The sequence below is a fragment of the Pinus tabuliformis genome, chromosome 5_2 (assembly GCF_031772625.1).
Source record: "Pinus tabuliformis cultivar Carrire ecotype Pingquan chromosome 5_2, CPIR1, whole genome shotgun sequence".
Taxonomy (NCBI): domain Eukaryota; kingdom Viridiplantae; phylum Streptophyta; class Pinopsida; order Pinales; family Pinaceae; genus Pinus; species Pinus tabuliformis.
In genome coordinates this window covers 89,444,804-89,465,689 of record NC_142306.1, presented here as the reverse complement: position 1 = coordinate 89,465,689, position 20,886 = coordinate 89,444,804, and positions in this window count along the sequence as shown.

Sequence of the window (20,886 nt, the reverse complement as noted above, 5' to 3'; positions counted from 1 at the left end):
GTCGCCTTCACTAAGTGGGCCCGCAAGCTATTTTTGGTGCAAGTCTATTTTTAGACTATGTCTATTTTTAGACATATGGATCATGTCTATGTTTATGGATGATTGATCAAGTTGGGAAAAATAGATGGACTTCTATTTTTGATGAAAGTGTGAGTGATCACAGTGTGAGTGATCAAAGTCTATTTTTAGACTGGCTGTCAAAAATAGAAAAGTCAAATATTATTATCTCACAATAATATTTGGACTATAAACTTAATCTTATTCTCTTGGAGCACTTCAGTTTGAGCCACAGAAGTGGCACATGTAGATGTCAGAAGGAAATACGCTTTTCTTATGAGTCAGTTGAGTTGTTGCATGCATGACTTCAGTTAGAGCTCAAGTGAGTTGAGTTTAGTGGACTGGAGGTACAGTTGATGGAGTTGTGTTCAGTTTGACTTAGTTAAACTAGTTGTAGTTAGTCTAACTGCAGATAGACTAATGATGAGTTGTTAAACTAATTATTAACTCATAATACAACTAATGAATACATCAGTTAACTCAGTTGCATGTCAGTGCATGTTCAGTTCAACAGGGACAGGTGGTAGAGAATAAGATTGCTATCAGTTGTGACTATAATTGTGCACCAGATCTTGCACAATCAAGGGATTGAGTATGCCAATGCGTTTGCTCACGTATTTGGCCCACATTTTAGCTTTTGCTCACGTCCACAAAGAGTGAGTGACTATTTTGCAGGTGAAAAACGAGTTTGGGAAGCCATTCTCATCAGTTCTTGAGCAGGTATTGAGCAGTGGAGGCAGGCAAGCAGTGGAAGAGATTTGGAGATCAGATCTTAGCTGTATTGTGTGTAACAGGTGGAGATGGTACTGGATTGCTTGTGATAAGCATTGTACTTTGTAATGTTACATGATTCAATCAATATAATATACAGATAGTGTGGGGTTTTTAGCGAGATGCTTTCCCCGGGATACATACTGTGTTAATGAGTTTGATTGATGCTTCTATGTGCGCCTGTGAATGTTTCTGCTTCTGTAAATTGATGATCAACGTAGAGGAGATTATGTATTATACATGTTCCGCTTATAATTGTATGATTAGGATAATCTCCATTGAATATGTGTTAAATTATTCAAAATTTCTACATTGGAATGGTTCTAGTTCAAGATGATGATGATGACACTGAGCATGCCGTTTACTATCTCAGCCGTAATTTACTAGATACGGAAACTCGATATGCCTATGTCAAGAAATTGGCATTGGTCACCATTGGTGCTGTTCAACGTTTCCACCATTATATCTTATTGTGCACTATGACAGTGGTTTCTGATTATAACCCAATGACATACATTCTATCACATCAGTTACTGGGGGTAAGTACTCGAAGTGGATTGTTATGCTCCAAGAGTTCGACTTGGAATTCACCACTGCCAAGTCTAATAAATCCCTCGTCTTTTTTGAGTTTCTTTGCTCTCTGCCATCTGTTACCACGCCCTCTTAGTTAGAGGACCATATTCCGGATGAAACTCTGTTCTTAATTAGCACCCTCGATCCTTGGTACAAGGATATCATTATCTATCTTCAGACGTCCTCTTTTCATCTGGATTTGTCCAAGGATGCTGAGTGACGGATTCGCCATCAGTCTTAGCCCTATCGTATTATTGGGGACATACTATACTGTCTCGGCACCGACTCTGTTCTCCGCCGATGCTTAACATTCGAGGAAGTCGAACGAGTTCTGAATGACTACCATTCTGGCGCATGTGGTGATCACATGTCCGGGTATGCTACTGCTAAAAATATCCTTCGTGCTGGTTACTTTTGGCCCTCCATCTTCAATGATTGCATTCTTGCTGTCCACTCTTGTCATGATGCCAAATCTACCAACAGAAGATGCACGTGCCTCCCGCTCCATTGCACCCTGTTGTTACCGTCAGTCCTTTTGCCAAATGGGGCATTGATTACATGACCTGTAACCCTCACTTGGCTGGGGGGCATGGGTGTATCATCGTTGCCGTTGATTATTTCACAAAATGGGTCGAGGCGATGCCTACACTATCTGAGGACGGTCACACAGCGACGCAATTTTTATTTAATCATGTTATCTCACGTTTCGAAGTCTCTAAGGCTATCGCACTAATCACGACAAGCATTTCCGTAATCATATGATGACTGAGTTAACAACCTAGCTAGGCTTGCGGTATGATAGCTTGACACCATACTGTCCTCATGCCAATGGCCAAGTAGAAGCCGTCAACAAGGTTCTAGTTACGATGCTTCAACGCACCATTGGCATGCACAAGTCCAACTGGCACTTGATGTTGTTCTCTGCCTTATGTGCCTACCAAACTTCTGTGAAGGATGCCACTGGATTCACCCTGTTTCAATTGGTTTACGGGCTGGAGGCTACCCTTCCAATTGAGTGTGAGATCCCTTCTTTGAAATTAGCCATCGAATTACTCCCCAACACTACTCCAGTAGAAGAATGCCTTCTCTACCTAGAGCAGCTGGACGAGACTCGTCGACTAGCCTCTCTAGCTATTGAAGCACAGAAGAAGAGAGTGAAAACTCACTTCGATCATACTATCCAACCTTGTTCTTTTGTTGAATGAGATTTAGTCATGCTCTATGATCAAGCAAATGATAAGTTGGGGCAGGTAAATTCGAGCCCATGTGGCACGGGCCTTATATTGTAAAGCGAGTTTTGCAAAAAGGGGCCTATGAGATGATTGATTATGAAGGGAACCCTCTAGATAAGCCTTGAAATGGGATTTACCTGAAAAAATATTATGCGTGAACTCCATACACTCTGATTTGTACATACGTGTGTTTTCAGCAGGTGTGTTGTGTGTGTGTTTTCATGTTCGGCTTGGTGTGTATACATAATTACCGCTTATTGTGTCCTTTGCTTCTTGTGCAGATGTCTAGTACACCTTACATTGGTTTCACTGATGGTGCCTGCCGCAGTACCCGCAACCGTTTTTCTGTGGTATGGGTGATCTACGATCCTCACGGTGAGTTAGTAGACCTTCAAGGTGTTTGTCTGGGTTGTACCACAAACAATGTCACTGAATATAGTGTTGTTATTGAATTACTGAACGAGGCTATCAATCTCGGTATTCGTACATTGGTTCTGAATCTGGATTCTCAGCTTGTCGTCCACCAACTTAATGGGCATTATTCTATCAGAGGCAATCAGATTTTAAGGTTGTATTTACATGTTAAATTGTTAGAAAGGAATTTTGATTTTATTACATATCAATACATTCGTAGAAGATTAAACACGTTAACTGATGCATTAGCAAACAATGTATTAGACAGACATTTGTGTAACATGTAATCAAAACAGCATATAGAAGCATTCAAAACACAATAATGAACCATAGGAAATATATATATATATATATATATATATATATATATATATATATATATATATATATATCGTGTGGTGCACCGAGGTGCTCAAAAAATAAGTGTATATGTCCAAATAGAGTCTGTGTTCCCCATACATCCGAGACACATGTCTCTCAAAAAATTAGTAGGAAATAAAACCTAAGCGTCTACTATGGTGGGTTATTTTCCCTATAGCACACCACCGCTCGTACCACTCGCCTCAACAGGCGGTGCACCCTGGGTATCACTCCTACTATATGTATATGGAACTCTATGGGGACCTCCTCGACCCCCATGTAATCAGGGATCCCCGCCGTCAGGCCCTCAATATTTTGGGCCACTGTCTCCACCGGATCACCAGCTAGGGGAGCCAAGGCCAGTGCTCCGATGCCCTATGGATCCCTCCGTGCCTCTGGAGCCAGTCCTACAGGCCTCACTGGTCCCACATCTGCGAATACCATAGAGTATGTCATTAGGACATATACATGAAAAAATCCAAAAAAACATCATAAAAATAAAATGCAAAAATAATGTGATCAAGTGTCTTACCACCATCGTCCCACTGCTCGCCAGTGGGCAGCTGCATGTCAGGGTCTCCACGAAAGTCCATGCCAGCATATGGCCAGTCCTTGATGAAGATCGTTTGGTGATCCAGCCACTCACGGAATAGTGTCCCCCACGACACTGGTTGTCCGCCACCTCCTCGTGGCATAACGTGTGCCCACTGTGTGATCCTAGTCTACCATGGTCTGGGAAAATCCAAGCCCATGTCCTGCAACTGTAATGCCGACACTCGCTCCAGCATGAGTGGGACCAAGATGGACCCATAGCCAAACTGTTTCATCTCTCCTCGACGGTAGCTAGTAAGTTGTCTCTTCATATTGGCCATCATTGTTTCCACCGGAGATGGGTATTCGATGCCTCGTGTTGGGCTTGGGAGCCCGCTGCACTCGTCACCATAAATAGAATTGCACGAAGAACCACGTCTTCCACCGTTGGGATTGCTACCTTCCCACTTCTCATGTTTCATGCCCATGGGCACACTCGTGCCATTAGCATCTCTAGAGGTTCGCCCCCGGGCCGCTGCCCCTCTAGAATTGGCCTCTCACTCCGACAGGACAACCTAGAAAGGAAATATACGTCAATGGAATCGAATTCAATGTCTCGGCCTTAGATTATAAATTTTCCATCTGTCGGATTCCAGGCATGGATCAGTAGCTCTAGCAAATCGGGTTGGGCCCGAAGGTGTGAAGTAAGGAAGAATTTTAGCAACCTGCATGCACGTAAAACATTTTAGCAGCCAGCATCAGCAAAAGCTTCCACATCATTATCATCATGTGTTCGTTCCTGCCAAAAAAACGCCATGATGCCCTGCATGACGAGAAAAAATGAATTAGAACTTTTTTTACAAATTTTAGTCCATAATTTTCACAAAAGAATAATTTTGCGTCATGATCGTGACTGTTTTTAAAACAGTCACGATGGCGCGAAGTTGACAGTTCTTTTTTATTGTGGTCATCGCGAGAATACATCATATTCTCGTGATGATCAGAAAACGTTACGTGTAAATCGTGCTTGGTCATCATGGACCCGAGTGGCATACCCGCGATGACCGAGCGGCAGACTCCGACTCAAAAATCTGTCTAAACTTACATGTCTAACACTAAAATGCATTAAAAAGATACTGAAATGAAGCACAAGAAGAAGTCTACTTACCTGGTAGAAGTTTCAGGATGAACTATGGACGAATGAGGCCGAAATCAGCTTGCCGACATTGCTCAGGTTGGTGCTCCTAAACGCTCCAAGGAGGAATGAACAGTGCAAATGGTAAAAACGAATGGATTAACCCCGCTTTTTATAGTAATTTTTGAAATTTAAAAAAAATTATATTTTAAAATGTGGGTTTTTTCCTCATTTTTATCACATTGTTAGTTAAAGTTTTGGCTTTTTAACTATGTTTCCACATATATTGATCATTTTATGTCGAATGGGTTTAGGTTTGACGTGTTTTGTGCAGAGCTACATGTAGTGGAGTTATCTCATGCTTCGTGTACACTTAATCCATAAAGTCTTCTTTAATGCTCTTTTCTAACTTAAAAGATTAGAAGATAGCCGATTTATTCCTCCTAACTCGTTAAATGAAATAAGAGGTTGTTTGCTTTAAGCCCTTTTCTGACCATGTAAACACCAAAAGATTGCCGGGCCTTTGTCGTTTCGGGTTCGTTACTGGTTACGAAATGACGTGATTTCGATCACTTTTCTACTTTTTCAGGTCGAGATCACTAATCACGAAAAGCACTCCTTGATCGTAATGGTCAAGCGATTCTTTCAAGTATCGTTTTATACTTTTCTGGGCTCGAGAGACAAAAATCTGCAAAAAAGGACCCCCCCTCGAGTTTTCTTTTCCGTGTATTTTTCAAACTCTCTAAACATGAAAAAGACTCCGAGTTTTACCTATGTCGGACTCGTTAAACCCTGATGACATTGGACTCGTCACCATGACGAGACTCGAGCTTCTCCACCCTAGGGCTCGTTAAACTATTACTAGGTTGGATTTGACTGATAGTCAAACTTATATTACAAGCATATGCTATCCCCTTCAAGCTTGTTTTCAAAAATAATTGGGGTACTCGCCAGCAATGGTGGGGGGAAATTTGGAAATCATCATTGGCAGCTAGTCACTCTTGAACATCGACACTTTTGATTCTTGTCGGGTTGGGACATCCATACATCATCATTTGGCCTTCCGTGGGTTTGAGTTGCCATTAACCCTCATTCCATCCGATTCACGCCATCTCCATCGAGCCTTTGATCCCTTGGTACCTGAATGCCGCCACCCTCCGGAGTCGTGTTGCCGACATGTTCAAGAGTATAATCCTTCTGCAGTTTACATTCCTGCCTCCTCCTCTGAAACTTTGTTTCTCCTTCTATCGCTTGTTCCTTATCTCATGTCACTGATGGGGGAAACATTATGGCCCTCCTGCGACGGGTCGTCTCCTGTCAATATCAGCTCATTATCCAGGAGATTGATCTAGAGATCCCCTTTGGTACCTTAGAGCTTGCATGCCTCAATGGAAAGTTCTTCACACCTGATGGTCGACTTTCATCCTTGGTCATCAATTGGGTGATTCCACGAGTGTTCAACTTCAGCTCCTTCTTCACACTTCATGGATTGTGCTAGACAGTGCCTTGAAAACCATTGGCACTATTGGTGGTTCTCTCGCGCTTGTTAACAGTTTTGATCATTGACCGGTAATCAAGCGACTTTCTATCATGCTCGACCTCAGCACATCTATTCGCATGTTAGAATTTGTACTATGATCGGTTGGGTTCAAGACCCCGAATTCGGATTACACATGTTCAAGTTGCATGGATTGGTTCGTGATTACATGACTCATTGATGGATTGCTGCGACCATACCTGAGTCTTCATGGATGGCTGCGACCATACCTTTATCACTATCATGGTCTTATTAGTTGGATGGTTGTGTCCTTACCACAGACCTAGTTCGTATGTCTTTTGGATGGTTGTGTCCATGCCTAGACTACATGTATTTCACTATCAGAGATATTCGTTGTACTTGCGCCTGCAGGTTCTTCCAGATGGTGTTCCAGCTCAGTCAGTTTCATAAAGCATTTCACCCCTCCCATTCTCTTGAGCTTCATAGCTTAGGGTGCATCTGTTACATAGTAATTTGTCACTGCGTTCACCCCAGTCTCTCTACTGTGTCATGTGTCCAAGTCAAACATGCTCCGATTGAACAAATGCTCTCTTGTGGTGCCAAGTGACCCACTTTTCCTAAAGTTTTCTATCTCATCGCGACTGTCAGCTTAATACACGTGATGAACAGCGCTTGTAAATAGTCCAGCCGCACTTTCAGTGCGGAAGTACATCTGATTCCTGCGATGGTCCGATTTCATGGTCTAGCACGAGGTTACTTATTATCTTTAGCGATGATCTGACTAGCTACATTGCTCACTAGCGATGTCAGCACTAAGGATCTGTTATACACTTGCGATGATCCAGAATGGGCGAATTCGTTCCAACAGTTGGCATATGGATGTCTCTAGACATGGTTGTTGGCATAGGTTATGTCACCCTTCCTTCTCTGGTATGGTAGTTCCGTCATTTGTGCTACCTTCCTTGGGGATAATCTCACTCTTCCACCTTTCATGGAGACTCCTTCTCCTATTTAAACTCTCACCATTGTTATGCTCTGCTAGTAGGATAGTTGGCTAGTTGGTAAATTCTTGGATTGAGCAGTGCTGTTAGTGTTTGTGAGTTTGCTAGATAGCTGGTGTGAGTGTGACAACTATGGGATTGTTGACACCTTGTGGAAGGTAGTGAAGTGCCCTTAACTTTGTGTAAAACTTATGAGTGAGAGAGAACTTTGTATGTTGGTAGATCCATCTCCAAAGAGTGAATGCTTGAAAGACATGCTGGCTAGATTCCTTGGAGAAGGCTTGCGACGTCAAGACTTTGGTTGTAAGCTTGCTCTTGTTTCATTATTAATACAATTAATGATGTTTTCTTATGTCTTGTATGTAATTTACTTGATAGTTCATGAATTCTTGACTTTGTGAGTAAATAGATCATTTTTGTTTTCCAATTACGTGCTTTGTTGTATTTCCTTTGCATTGTTTCAGGTTGATCACTCATCAAGGAAGCAGAAGTTGGAGCAGCACAATGGAACTCCATCGACCACTGGTTGAGGTAGGCCTCCAACTATGACTGTCTAAGGAAAGCTATTGTTGATCTATCCTTTTTTGTGACTAGACCCACTCTAGGGCTAGAGGGGTTGCCTCTGTCCGTAGAGGGAACACTTTCCTACATCACAAATTGGTGACTCCGCTAGGGAGTTTGGCCTATGTTTTTGTCTTGTTTGCTCTTGTTTTGATCTTGATTTGGTCTCTCTTGAACTTTGGGGATTAACTATCGGTCTTTTGAGTTTCCTAGGTTGATTTGGGAAATACATATATTTGATTGAAGGATTGACTGGTTTTGGTTTGGGAGTTTTTGTTCGCCTGTCATTGTTTTGAACATCATCACAGATAATAGTTTAACAGTCACACTGTCATCGCGCTCACCCTTTTGTAAGATCCTGTGCGTCACTTAATAACATCACATAGTCCTGACGACTCTGAGAATTCGTCCATCACGGAAAAGTCGTGTACTTCCGTGACGACATCACTTTGTTGCTGCAGTTAGTTCTTTATCAGCGCTAGTTGCTTCTGTACATCTCGCGATGATTGCTGTAGAATTGATTTTTTCAATTCTTCCTCCTGAGTCCATCAATCCTGCTAGTCCATTGCTTTTTTCGCTTGCTCAGTAGCTTGTTTTTCACTGTTTATGGTTAAGGCACTCTTTCGTTAGCTTTGTTGAATGAATCTTGCATTTTTGCCTATGTGACCTAGTTCATTATTTCAAGTTTCTTGAATCAGTTGGCTTGGTTGCTAGTTTTCTCAAGGTTCATTTGTAGCTTTCTTGTTGGTTTGATTAAGCCTTCCCCATTGCTCGTTTTTGGTTGATTGTTTAGTGACTATTATTGAACCAATCCTTGGTATTGATTCGATTTCTTTTCACTACCGGACATAGATCACAATTGTTTGGATCAACTAGTCTTTTCCACACTTGCTTGTTTTCATATTTGTTTCCTCTAGATTTAAAGACATCAAAATAAAAAATATTGCATTCATTTAGTATACGAAAGTGAAAGTGAATTTTCATTCAAGTTTGCATATTGGAAAGCAAATGATAAAATCTCTCATTAGTAGTATCCGTGCACTTTAGGTATCGATGTATGTATGCACTGAGTGACTGTCTTTGTTTATCTTGGTTTTCATGGTTTCGGAATGATCTCTCAACCCTCCCGTAGGTAGGTGTTCATTGAAGTAAAAGGATATTTTGCTCATTATAGCTGCATCCTAGGATTTGTTGTATACATACGGTAAGGCCTGAAAACTGAAACATAATTCAAGATCAACTCTAAAATGAGCTGAATAAACCTAATAACGCAGTGGAACATAACGCACACTGTTTAGAGGTCTAGGCTAGAGACGTGCTCCAACGTCATTAAACCTAGTCACTATTGTTTGCACTCAAGGTTGGGTGATTCCTCCTTCTGTGACTCAATAGATGTCTAGTACGGAATTGTGCTCCCATGTACCGTCGAGTAAATGTTGGGAGACCCCACTAGGTTATCATCCTTTATCCTTAGGAAGCTGTGTCTGCCACATTGCAAACTGTAACACACTGAACACAACATTCAGGAAGATTGACTGCCATATGGAAAGTCCTTGGTTTTCATATGACTACCAAGGTGTATATGCAGTTTTATGGGTTGTTTGGTAAACCTTTTGCCTATTTCTCCAGAGTAGTCACTTTTGTTCCCTTTTGGACTCCCTAAAAGAAAAGTTCCATCTGAGCACTTGTCACTTCAGGCTCATTAAATATACGAAGGTGACTAGAGTCATCTTTTTGTCATTTTCTCGACTCTTTAAAGATGAAAAGGTCAAGTTATATTCCTGTGTCTTAGAATTTATTCAGCCACGTTAATATTTACGCTGTTAGATCTTGTTTGCATTTTAGCTTGTGTAGGGTTCTTTCTCGTTAAGTTTTCCTAGGGCTTTTGAATTGAGTCATCATGGCGTAATCACCGATCCCGTCTCCCATTCCAAGTGACCAAGGGTCTCCATCTTCTATTGCTCTTGAGGCACTAGTTGTTAGTGATACTCTCCCTGTTATTCCGAGTATCCAACCGATTAACTCTCGCACTCCAAAAGACGAGTCTTACGATATCCATTGGAACCCCATTTGGGAGCCTTCCGAAGAAGATATTCTCGGTACTCCTCCTAGTGTTTCGGTCGCAATGTCTTGTTATAACATGGATGCCACATCCCCCATCACGAGTGAAGAATCCGTTCTGACGAGCGGTGAAATTCCTATCCCAATGGAAACTTCACCCTTCTGTGTCACCCCTTTCGATGTCACGCTGCCTTTACGCTGTAAGGCTCTGAGGGATGTTATGGGTTCTAGAACTCCCCTTACGAGTTCCATGTGGTCTCGTACCATCACTCCGACTTCAGAGCCTTTTACCCCTCAAATTCACAATGTGTCTATCACCTCAGTCTCGACTATTCCAACTGTTTGTGCGGCTTCCTCAACCCCTATTGTTAGTGTCGTCACTGCATCCTCAGTTGTGACCACTGTTGCTGGACCTTCGTTAGGATCTGCGAATAGTGGTCCATCATCATCTACATTCGGAGTTGTTGAACCTACACTAAATGCCCCACCTTCTTCTGGTTCCATTCCAGTAGGGGGGGCATACGATCAATATTTACAAGCTCTTTAGAATTCGTATCCCCGAGATCCATTTCATTATTACGATTCTCGAGGAGATCATATTTATTACCCCGGACCTTTGCCATCTCAACCTGCAGTTGAGGTCTCAGTTCCATTATCCTTTGCTTGGGTTACCACCGCTTATCATGGTGGCCAAGTACCCCTTGCCAATTTTCAAGGACCACCCTATCGAGGTCAACTTTCTTACGGGCAGCCCTCTAATGGACAACTGTATTACAGACAACCTTCTCCAGGGCAACCTGGAGGCCCACAAGGACAACCCTTCCAGGGACAACCTTCGGCCTCTGGGGGTTCATCCTTTACTTATTTCGGGCAACCTTCTGGTAATCCGGGACAGCCTTACATACAACAAGGCCAACCTGGTGTCCAACAAGGCTACCCTTCTAGGCAAGTTGGTCAACATTACGTTCAGCAAGGCCAACCCACTGCCCAGGCTAGTCAACCATCTAGAAAAATTGGTCAGCCTGAAATCCAACCAGGGCAACCAACTGTCCAGTTTGCTCAACCATCCGGTCAATCAGGACAACCCTCAATTGTGCAAGGACAATCCAATACCCAACATCTCAACCTTCTGGGAAAATGGGTCAACCTCAATCTCAACTAGGTCAACCTTCTGGCCAGATGGCTCAGCCTCACTTCTCTTAAGGACATCGATCTGGGCCTACTCAACCAGGCACTCAAATGATCGTTGTTCTCAAGCTCCACCGGGTTTTCAGCCCCATTCTGGGCTCCAGACCCAATCCGGTCCTCAAATGCAAGTTTTATCCCAATCTCAACCTTCTTATCAAATGCAGCTTGGCTCCCAGGCTCGGTTTGGAGCCCAGCCACCTTATGGTTTCCAGTAATCCCAAGGGCAAACCCAATTTTCCCCGTACCAAAATTATCAACAACTGCAGGTGAGTCCTTACCAGAATTACCAGCAACCATATGTTGCTCCTGCAGGCCAAGTTGGTAATCAATGGAATGCTGGGGGGCAGATCCAGGGTCAGCCATCTAGTTATAGCTATAACCCCTATGGACAAAATCCCTATGGACAGAACCCTTTTGGGCCAAATCCGTCTGGACAGAATCAATGGGGGCAACAAGCAGCTAGCTGGAACTCTGTTACTACCTCCTACCCATGGCCTCAGATGTCCTTTAACCCTCAATTACTATATTTAGCAACGTTGGAATTACTGGATGTGTCAAAACTGACCAATGATCGTATTCTTCATAATCTGTATTGGCCACCGGTTCCAACTAAGAATCCCGTTGATTGTCCCAAGCTTGACAGTAAAGCTGGAGAAGATCCCCAAGCCCACGTCATGACTTATCATCTATGGTCTTCATCAAATTCATGGCTTGATGATTCAATCCAGCTCCACCTTTTTCAACGGACCCTCACTGGCTCTACTGCTAAATGGTATATTGAGTTAGCTCGCAGATCTTTTCAGGACTTTAACTCATTGGCTATGGCATTTTTAACTCATTTTCAGTTGCTGATTCGATACGAGACAGGCACACATCTCCTGACATCCTTGAAGCAAACAATGGATACACATATCTCTGATCATATCCATGAATGGAGACAGTGTCGCCATTTGATTAAGTTTTGGATTCCCGATCAGCTTTTGACCGACTAGTTCACAACCTCATTTGTCGATCCGATAGCGCGGGACATTGCTATGGGAGCATGTGTAACTGAAGAGCAGGCTATTGTGCATTCTCAGTACCTTGACTTGGTTTACTCCCAGTCTGGTACACTATATGATTATTTGCCTGATGCCCCGAGGCCCAGAACTTCCAAAGCCCCGCCAACACCATCTGTTGGCGGCATCATTGGTTCTGTTAATCGTCCTCTAAGAAATCTTCCGCAAACCCTGGGAAGTAAAAGTTGAATGATCTGAATGAAAACACTTCTTAGGCTGTATCCAATTCTGGTAATACTTCCGAGGTTAACGCCGTCCAATCCACCACGGTAGACAAAGCCTCGAAATGAAAGAAGAAGGGAAATTGAAAGAATAAAGCTAATCAACCAAAGCAGGATTCTCGTAAACCTCCACCTGAGGAAGGTGGCAAACGCAAGCCTAAGTATCCTTGCCTTATCTGTGATGAGGATCACTATACCAAAGACTGCCCGAGGCGATCTAAAGTTAGTCATTTTTTGAAAGGTGCCCCAGGGACTCCTGCCGTGCTCAAAGAACCTTTTCCCTCACAGCAAACGCAAATGGTGACTAATCCATCCCAATCCTCTTCTCCCTTTGGTTCTCAGGTATTTATGTCTGGGACGATTCTCGTCCACATTAGTACTCGGGCAAAAGAGTATCCATCGCCTATCGGGAAAGAGCCTGAGGTCCCCTCTAGCGCTCCTCCATCCATTTTTGGTCGCCTCCATATCGAGAGACCTAGCACTGAAATGACCATCCAACCCCCTCCTAAAGGTGTACTCCGAAAGTCTTCTTACAACCCTAATGCTTGTGCTGCTCAGCACTATAACATCATTGAGGACTTAGCCCAGGCTCCATCAGCTATGTCCGCTTTAGAAGTTCTCTAGAGCTGACCCTCTCAGAGGAAGTCCTTGGTATCAGCTGTCGGTGGCATTGACTTGACCGACTCAGATTTGATCACTTTTGACCTAGATAGTCATATACTGAGACTGCCTCACTGTTATCGGGAAATCTAGTGTCTATGCAGAGCTGCTAGTCCCACTAAGACTGGTAGCTATCTTAGAAACAAACAAACTAAAACTACTTTCATTTTCCTTTATGAGAAGTAGATAAGAGGGGAACAAACGAGACCAACCTTTGTCTTGCGCTTGGTTCCTAGCTTGATTCCTCTCCCTTCTGATAGATCTTTGCCACTCACTTCCTTGTCTACCCAACCTCAAAGAGCACCTATGGAATCAAAGTAGCATAACACTATCCAAGAACAGAGATCTACTATCATAAACAATATAGGACCAGATATATATTGACCACACAAATGCATATATCATCAATCATACAAGAATGTGGAAGAAAACTTGAATAACTTTATTAATATTTAGAATAGCAAAGAGGATTACAAACAATTGCTCTGACCCAGCATCATCCTCTCAGCAAGAAAGCCCTTCTTCACCTCATGAAAAGCTTAGATCACCCAACACTATGATGTTACACCAAGAAACCAGCAGCACTTCCTTACAAGATACAAAATTCCAGCCTCCTGATCTCTGGGATGAGGGATCCATATATAGATGTTTGCAAGGGGGGTGAGTCAGCTTCTGAAATTTGATTAGTGTCCTCTCTCTGATAGTTCTTGATTCCACTTGGAGATTGATGATCTCTTACTCATCCCTGGGCGAATGCGGAGAGGCAAGTGTCATAGGAGAAGTTTCTGGAAGATTCCATGATCCTCCACCTCGCAAATTGACTCTACCATTTGTCCACTCTCGCCCATCGCACCCCATAGAAGGGCTTTTCAGTATGCATCACACCTTCCATGTGCATTTAGGTGGGATGCAGCACACTTTGACCATGGAGTAGGTGAGATAGTCCAATTTTGACCAGTTCTGAGTAGTTTTTTATGGAGAACTTCTGGGAGATGATGTAATCAGTTGACCTTGTTCTTTTAGGGGTTGGAACAACACTTTTAGGGACTTAAGAGCCCTCGGTTTATGGAAATAATTGATTGGGTTTGCAGTGCCCAAAAATGTCTATAACAGTTGCCCCATAAAGCATGAGGTCATTAATCTTTTGATGTCGGGTGAAATTCTTTATCATGAGGATCTGAAGTTTTTTCGAGCTGGAAGGCGACCTGTAATAAGATACAATACAATACATTATCTTCATAATATTTTCATGATCTAGATAAGGCGGGCATTCCCATGCTCATCTTTATAAATTCATTTTTATGTACATAAGACAGACAATCGTCTGTGTTCAGATTGATGATTCTGGTAGAGCCATCATCCCTTAGATTGGATGATTATCTATGCAGTAATGATGTACATGTCTTTATTTTCATGAATATATATCGTAGCCCGGATGGATGAAACTAGATCCAGGGTCTTCAATCTCGTTCGATCTTCACTCAAAGTACAAGTCGATCCATGTGAGAGATGTTCTGGAGTCGAACATGGAAAGACATCGCCTAATTACTAGCCAATGATGTAAGCTGTTAACAGGTGCGAGAGGAATCACCGATAATGATGATGACCCTCAAGGTACTACAGTACAATTCACATGGTGTGAATAAGGGACTTGGTAGTCGAACACCACGCAAAATCTTTCGGTCGAAGGCCATTGATGTAAACCTGTTGCCGGAAGTGAGAAACTTGCCATTGAGGCATGCAAGCTTCAAAGTGCTGAAAGGGTTGTTCGTAGATTAACTTCCTGGATAATGAGCTGATGTTGACAAGAAGTGATCTATCATAGGAGGGCCTTAATGAATCCCACATCTATGACACAGAACATAGCAAATGATTTTAATGGAGGTGAAAACAATCTGATGATATAAGGTTCAGGGTGGCGGTCATGAAAGAATGGAGTGTGAATGTATTGCAGTGGATGAGACACAGGTGAATTCTCTGAGCGACTTCTCTTGAACATATCGGTGACACTCACATGATGGATTGGTAGCGTTAACCCCAAATATGGATGGTGTGATGGACCAATGGTGATATGACCAGTGAACGGAACAACCCAACCCGACTCAGATGCGGAGTGAAAGTGTCATGTTCAAGAGCGACTTGCTACCAATAAGGTTTCTTCAAGTTTTCTTCCCAATTTTTCCCCAGCCATTGCTGACCAGTACCTCTTTATTTTTGTCAAGCTTGAGGAGGATAACATATGCTTGTTCTATAATTTTCCCTTCGGGCAAACCCATCGCTATATTTTAACGAGCCTAGCGATAGTGAAACTTGTTCTTGTCTGTATAGACAAGTTTGTCGCTATTTGGTTTTAACGAGTTTAACGACAAAGATAACTCAGTCGTTTTCAATTTTAGAGAGTCTGAAAGAGACGTAAAGAAAAATCAAACAATCCTTTTTCGTCATATAATCCCTTAAGTCCGAAAAAGTATAAAATAATACAAAAGGGATGAATTTTCGGTAATTTTAACGAGCCGAACAAAACAAGCGCTCAATCTTTTTGTGTAATAATCCCTCAGGTCCGATCACTTTAACGAGCTGGAGAGGCCAATTGCTCGGCAATCTTTTCATATTTTACGAGTCAGATGAAAAGAGCTTAAAGGAGACTCGTTTTTCGAGGAACGAGTGATAAATTCGGGTAGCAACTAATTCCAGGTAAGGTTTGGAATTTTCCAATCACGGCAGTGTCACAAGGATGGCTAACAGGATCACTCTTCGCAGCTGTTCCTCAAAAAGGATAAACAATCAAATGGAGGTGAATGATCGGCCAATACAGATTGGAGGTGATGATGAGAACACGACCAAGGCTTCAAAGGCTGATGATAATGCATTCATGATGGTTATTTACCAGAGATTGGTTCATTTTTTAATGAATGAACTTAAACTCTGGGGGAAACATTTGCTCATTGCTTATGTTTAATTTTTAATGAGCTTGAACTCCACATAAAAACTGCTCGATCCAGTCGTATAATAAGGATGTCTCATCTAAGATGACATTTTTTCAAAGCTTTGCCCCACATCCTTTCTTTATGCAAGTTATGAAATGACCAATCCTACGATTTTAAAGGGTTAGAGGACCTATAAATTTAAAAAAAATAAATGGTCACTCTTCGCTTGCACGCCAAAAGGTTTGCATGCCCCCAGGTATAACGAAAAATTTCGAGGTTACCAAAGATTGTTCTATCCGCATTGTAGACAAAACACTTCCTCGGCGATGTCTACCGAAATAAACAAAGGTGAGTGGTGCAACTGGCTCCACTCACATAACTTTGATGAAGGAATCTTATTCTAGTCTAATCTCATAAACCAGTCATATATCCTTCACAGAAACCTAACCTATACCCAAGGTTTTCCTATCGAAACAGACCAGGGTGCATGCCCCATGGGTTTCAGTCATGTCCTCCGAATCACTCGCGCTCATCAGGTGGACGGGCTGGGGATTGATGAGACATTCCTGCATGAAAAGGCCATTCAGGGATGGTATTTGACTATTTGCTATGTGTGAACCGGGGAATGAAGGCTGGTCTACGAGCTTGACCACTCTTCCTTCATGCAGAAAACACATTACTCTAAAGAGTGAGGAGACAATGGCTCCCATGCAATAAATATAGTCGCGTCCAAGGAGTATATTATAATCCAAGGGTCCTTGGACTACCATTACGTTCATGTGAATGGTTTTCCTTCTCAATGTTATCGACATATTGGGAAGGATCCCTAATAGTCGACTGGTTCCTTTGTCAAAGCATGTTAGATTTCTCATTTCAGGCAAAAGCGATGGCGAACCAAGCTCTTTCCAAGCAGTTGAGGAAAGGATATTCACAGAAGCCCCTTCATCTATGATGGTATCGGCCATGACCATTCTATATATTTGAGCAATGATTCGAAATGGTACACTAGCCGGTAAACGAGGTCTGCCTAGTAGATTCGAATCAAAGGAAACAACTAGGTTGCTTGGAGGTGGGACCGAATAGACGGCCGGATATGACTTTGACGAACTTCCTTCCTGCGGTAAAGGAACGGGTAGACTGCCCCCATGTTCGTCAGAGTTTGTGTTATGAAGAGAATTTAAACGGTGTCATTCTTGTTCTCTCCGGTGACTGTTTCATCTGAAGATGGACATTCTGAAGGCAAGACCAGGTCAACTGCCGTCTCGACCTTTTGACTTTCGTCTGGTGTGGATTCAGATGGTTTATGATAGATGCTTCGACCGACCACAATGGCATGTCAGTCGGATTTTCAACTAGTGATGGACTTGGCAAGAGTTTCTTATATCCAGGAGGAAGTCGTAACGGTGAAACCGGACGGTCATCAAAAACTCTTTTAGCCTCGTCTAGGAAGGGACAATGGTGGACGGCGTGATCGCCTTCACACAGTTTATAGGGGAATTTACTTTTCCTTTTCTGTCCCGACATTTCGCTTTCACTAGTTGACGGTGTGCTTTCAACATGATCATCAGAGGTTGTTGACACCGGATTGTGCAAACGAGGAGACCAGTCCCTTAAGATCTGAGGAATGCAAGGACAATCTCAATGATAGTGATCTCCTTTGGAAATGACACATGGATATTTAGGCTTTGACAGTGAAGTGTGTGGATTTTCACTAGATGATGCTTGGTTTCCCCCTGCCATCTTTGGCTCCTTCTTCTTCTTCTCTTTCTTCTTCTTCTCCTTCTTCTTCTTAGTTACTTGACTTTGGGCTTTACCAGCTCCATCAAGCGAAGAGGAAGGAGGAAAGGGAGAACCGGACGAAGTAGAAGGTTAGGGGGTAGAATTGGTATCGTCTAGTTGCTTGCTTGATTGCTTAGGAATCATGGTGTTCTGAACGATAGAGGTCGAGAAGAGCCATACGGGCAGGCCGATTGTCAATCTTGGAAGCGAAAATGTGGCCATATGGGGTGCACCAACATCTCCCCAAGATGAGAAAGGACTAGGATTTCCTCCAAGGGGAAATCCTTGGTTGGCGGACTCCATTTTTCTCAACCTAAGACCAACGTAGGAAAGGTGATGTTTATTCGGATTAAAATAAATTTTAAACGCTTTGACACAACTTGTTTTTTCAATTTTTAAGAGTCGAGAAAAAACAAAAGATGACTCTAGTGGCCTTCGATTTTTAATGAGCTTGAAGTGACAAGTGCTCAGATGGACCTTTTCGTTTAAGGAGTCTAAAAAGGAACGAAAGAGACTACTCTAGAAATCTAGATAGAGGGATTACCAAACCAATCGCAAAACTGCAGAATACGTTTTACGGTACGACAGTCAATCTTCCCGAATGCTCTGTTCAGTGCATTGGGATTGATAGGGTGACAAACACGGCTTCCTATGGATAAAGGATATAGCCTACTGTGGTCTCCCAATATATACTCGATGGTACGTGGGAGCACAAGTCTGTACTGGCACTCATCGTCTCAAAGTGGAGGAATCACCCAACCAGCAATGAAAACAATAGTTACCAGGCTTTACGACACTGGAATACGTCTCTAGCCTAGACTTCTAAATGTTGTGCGTTAGGTTCCAAAGCATTTTTAGATTCATTAAATTTATTTTACAGTTGATCTTGCTTAAGAAATTTGCCTTTCAGGTTCACCGCGTGATGTAGATATACAATTCCTAAAATGCAATCTAAGATGATAAATAATCATTTAATCTTCTTTTTGCAATGAAAATCCTAGCTACTAAAGAAAGAGAGATGATATTCTTTCAACATAGAGCAGAGAGCACACACTATATGCACTGTCCTAAATCAAACCAACAAATAGTCTAAATGCAAATGCACATGCATGTATTTGTTTTCAGCCTTCTTAATGTGTGAATGATAAAAAGAAAGCTAAGCACAAATCTGAATTATTTTTCAAAGCGACATTACTAACAAGCTTCTTTTCAAGACAAAATGAAGACAATGACGACACTTTGTGATTTGGAATTGAAAACTTGCTTTCGACACTTGAAAAACTACCAATTCAAATCAAATACAAGAGTAACAGTGTAATCGACTATCAAGAACAATCAGATTCTCTTCTATGACTGAAAACGACACTTGCGACACTTCCAAATCAAGAAACGACAATTCAATTACGCTACTTTGTAAAAGAGAACTGAAAATGGCTCACAATACATAAAAACATTTACAGTTTTTTGCACAATGGACGCGGAATAATGGCAAGGAAGGGGGTTTTCAACAGAGGTATACTGACTACAGACAGCAAAACTCCTGAATAGAGCTGAAAAAAGTGAAGAAAAACCAAAGTCTGGAGGCAAAATTAGCATTTTCTGATCAGCGCACCTGTTACACAGGGATTCCAGTATGCATCCCACCTACAGGACACGGGAGGTGCGATGCATAATGATATACTTGAAGAGAGGGTGCGATGGTACAGTGCGAGACTTTTGATCCAGTTCTTGATCACAGTTTGTAGCACAGTTCAGGGATTTAGGCCGAGCAAGTGGTAATCAGTAAATAAATCACAGGGGTAGATCTAAGGAGGTTACTAGAGCCACCACAAGGGCAATTAGAGAGTTTTTAAATCGATTGTTCAATTCATAAACAAAACCCGGAGATAGACTGAAGCAGCATTGATCTACTTTGCACTTGCATAGCAAATGCACTTCGAAGGCTAGCTGGCTTGACTTCAGGCTCCGTCTGTAAGTTTATAAAGCAAACAAACATAAACAAGCAAACAATCTATTCGTTCCCTAGTGGAGTCGCCATTTTGTTATCGGGAAATCTAGTGTCTATGTAGAGCTGCTAGTCCCACTAAGACTGATAGCTATCTTAGAAACAAACAAACTAAAACTACTTTCGTTTTCCTTTATGAGAAGTAGATAAGAGGGGAACAAAGGAGACCAACCTCTGTCTTGCGCTTGGTTCCTAGCTTGATTCCTCTCCCTTCTGATAGATATTTGCCACTTGATTCCTCGTCTACCTAGGTTCAAAGAGCACCTGTGGAATCAAAGCAGCATAACACTATCCAAGAACAGAGATCTACTATAATAAACAATATAGGACCAGATATATATTGACCACACAAATGCATATATCATCAATCATACAAGAATGTGGAGGAAAACTTGAATAGATTTATTAATATCAAGAATAGAAAAGAGGATTACAACCAATTGTTCTAACCTAGCATCATCCTCTTAGCAAGAAAGGCCTTCTTCACCTCATGAAAAGCTTAGATCACCCAACACTATGATGTTACACCAAGAAACCAGCAGCAATTCCTTACAAGATACAAAATTCCAGCCTCTGGATCTCTGGGATGAGGGATCCATATATAGATGTTTGCAAGGGGGGTGAGTCAGCTTCTGAGATTTGATTAGTGGCCTCTCCCTGATAGTTCTTGATTCCACTTGGAGATTGATGATCTCTTACTCATCCCTGGGCGAATGCAGAGAGGCAAGTGTCACAGGAGAAGTTTCTGGAAGATTCCATGATCCTCCACCTCGCAAATTGACTCTGCCATTTGTCCACTCTCACCCATCACACCCCATAGAAGGGATTTTCAGTATGCATCACACCTCTCGTGT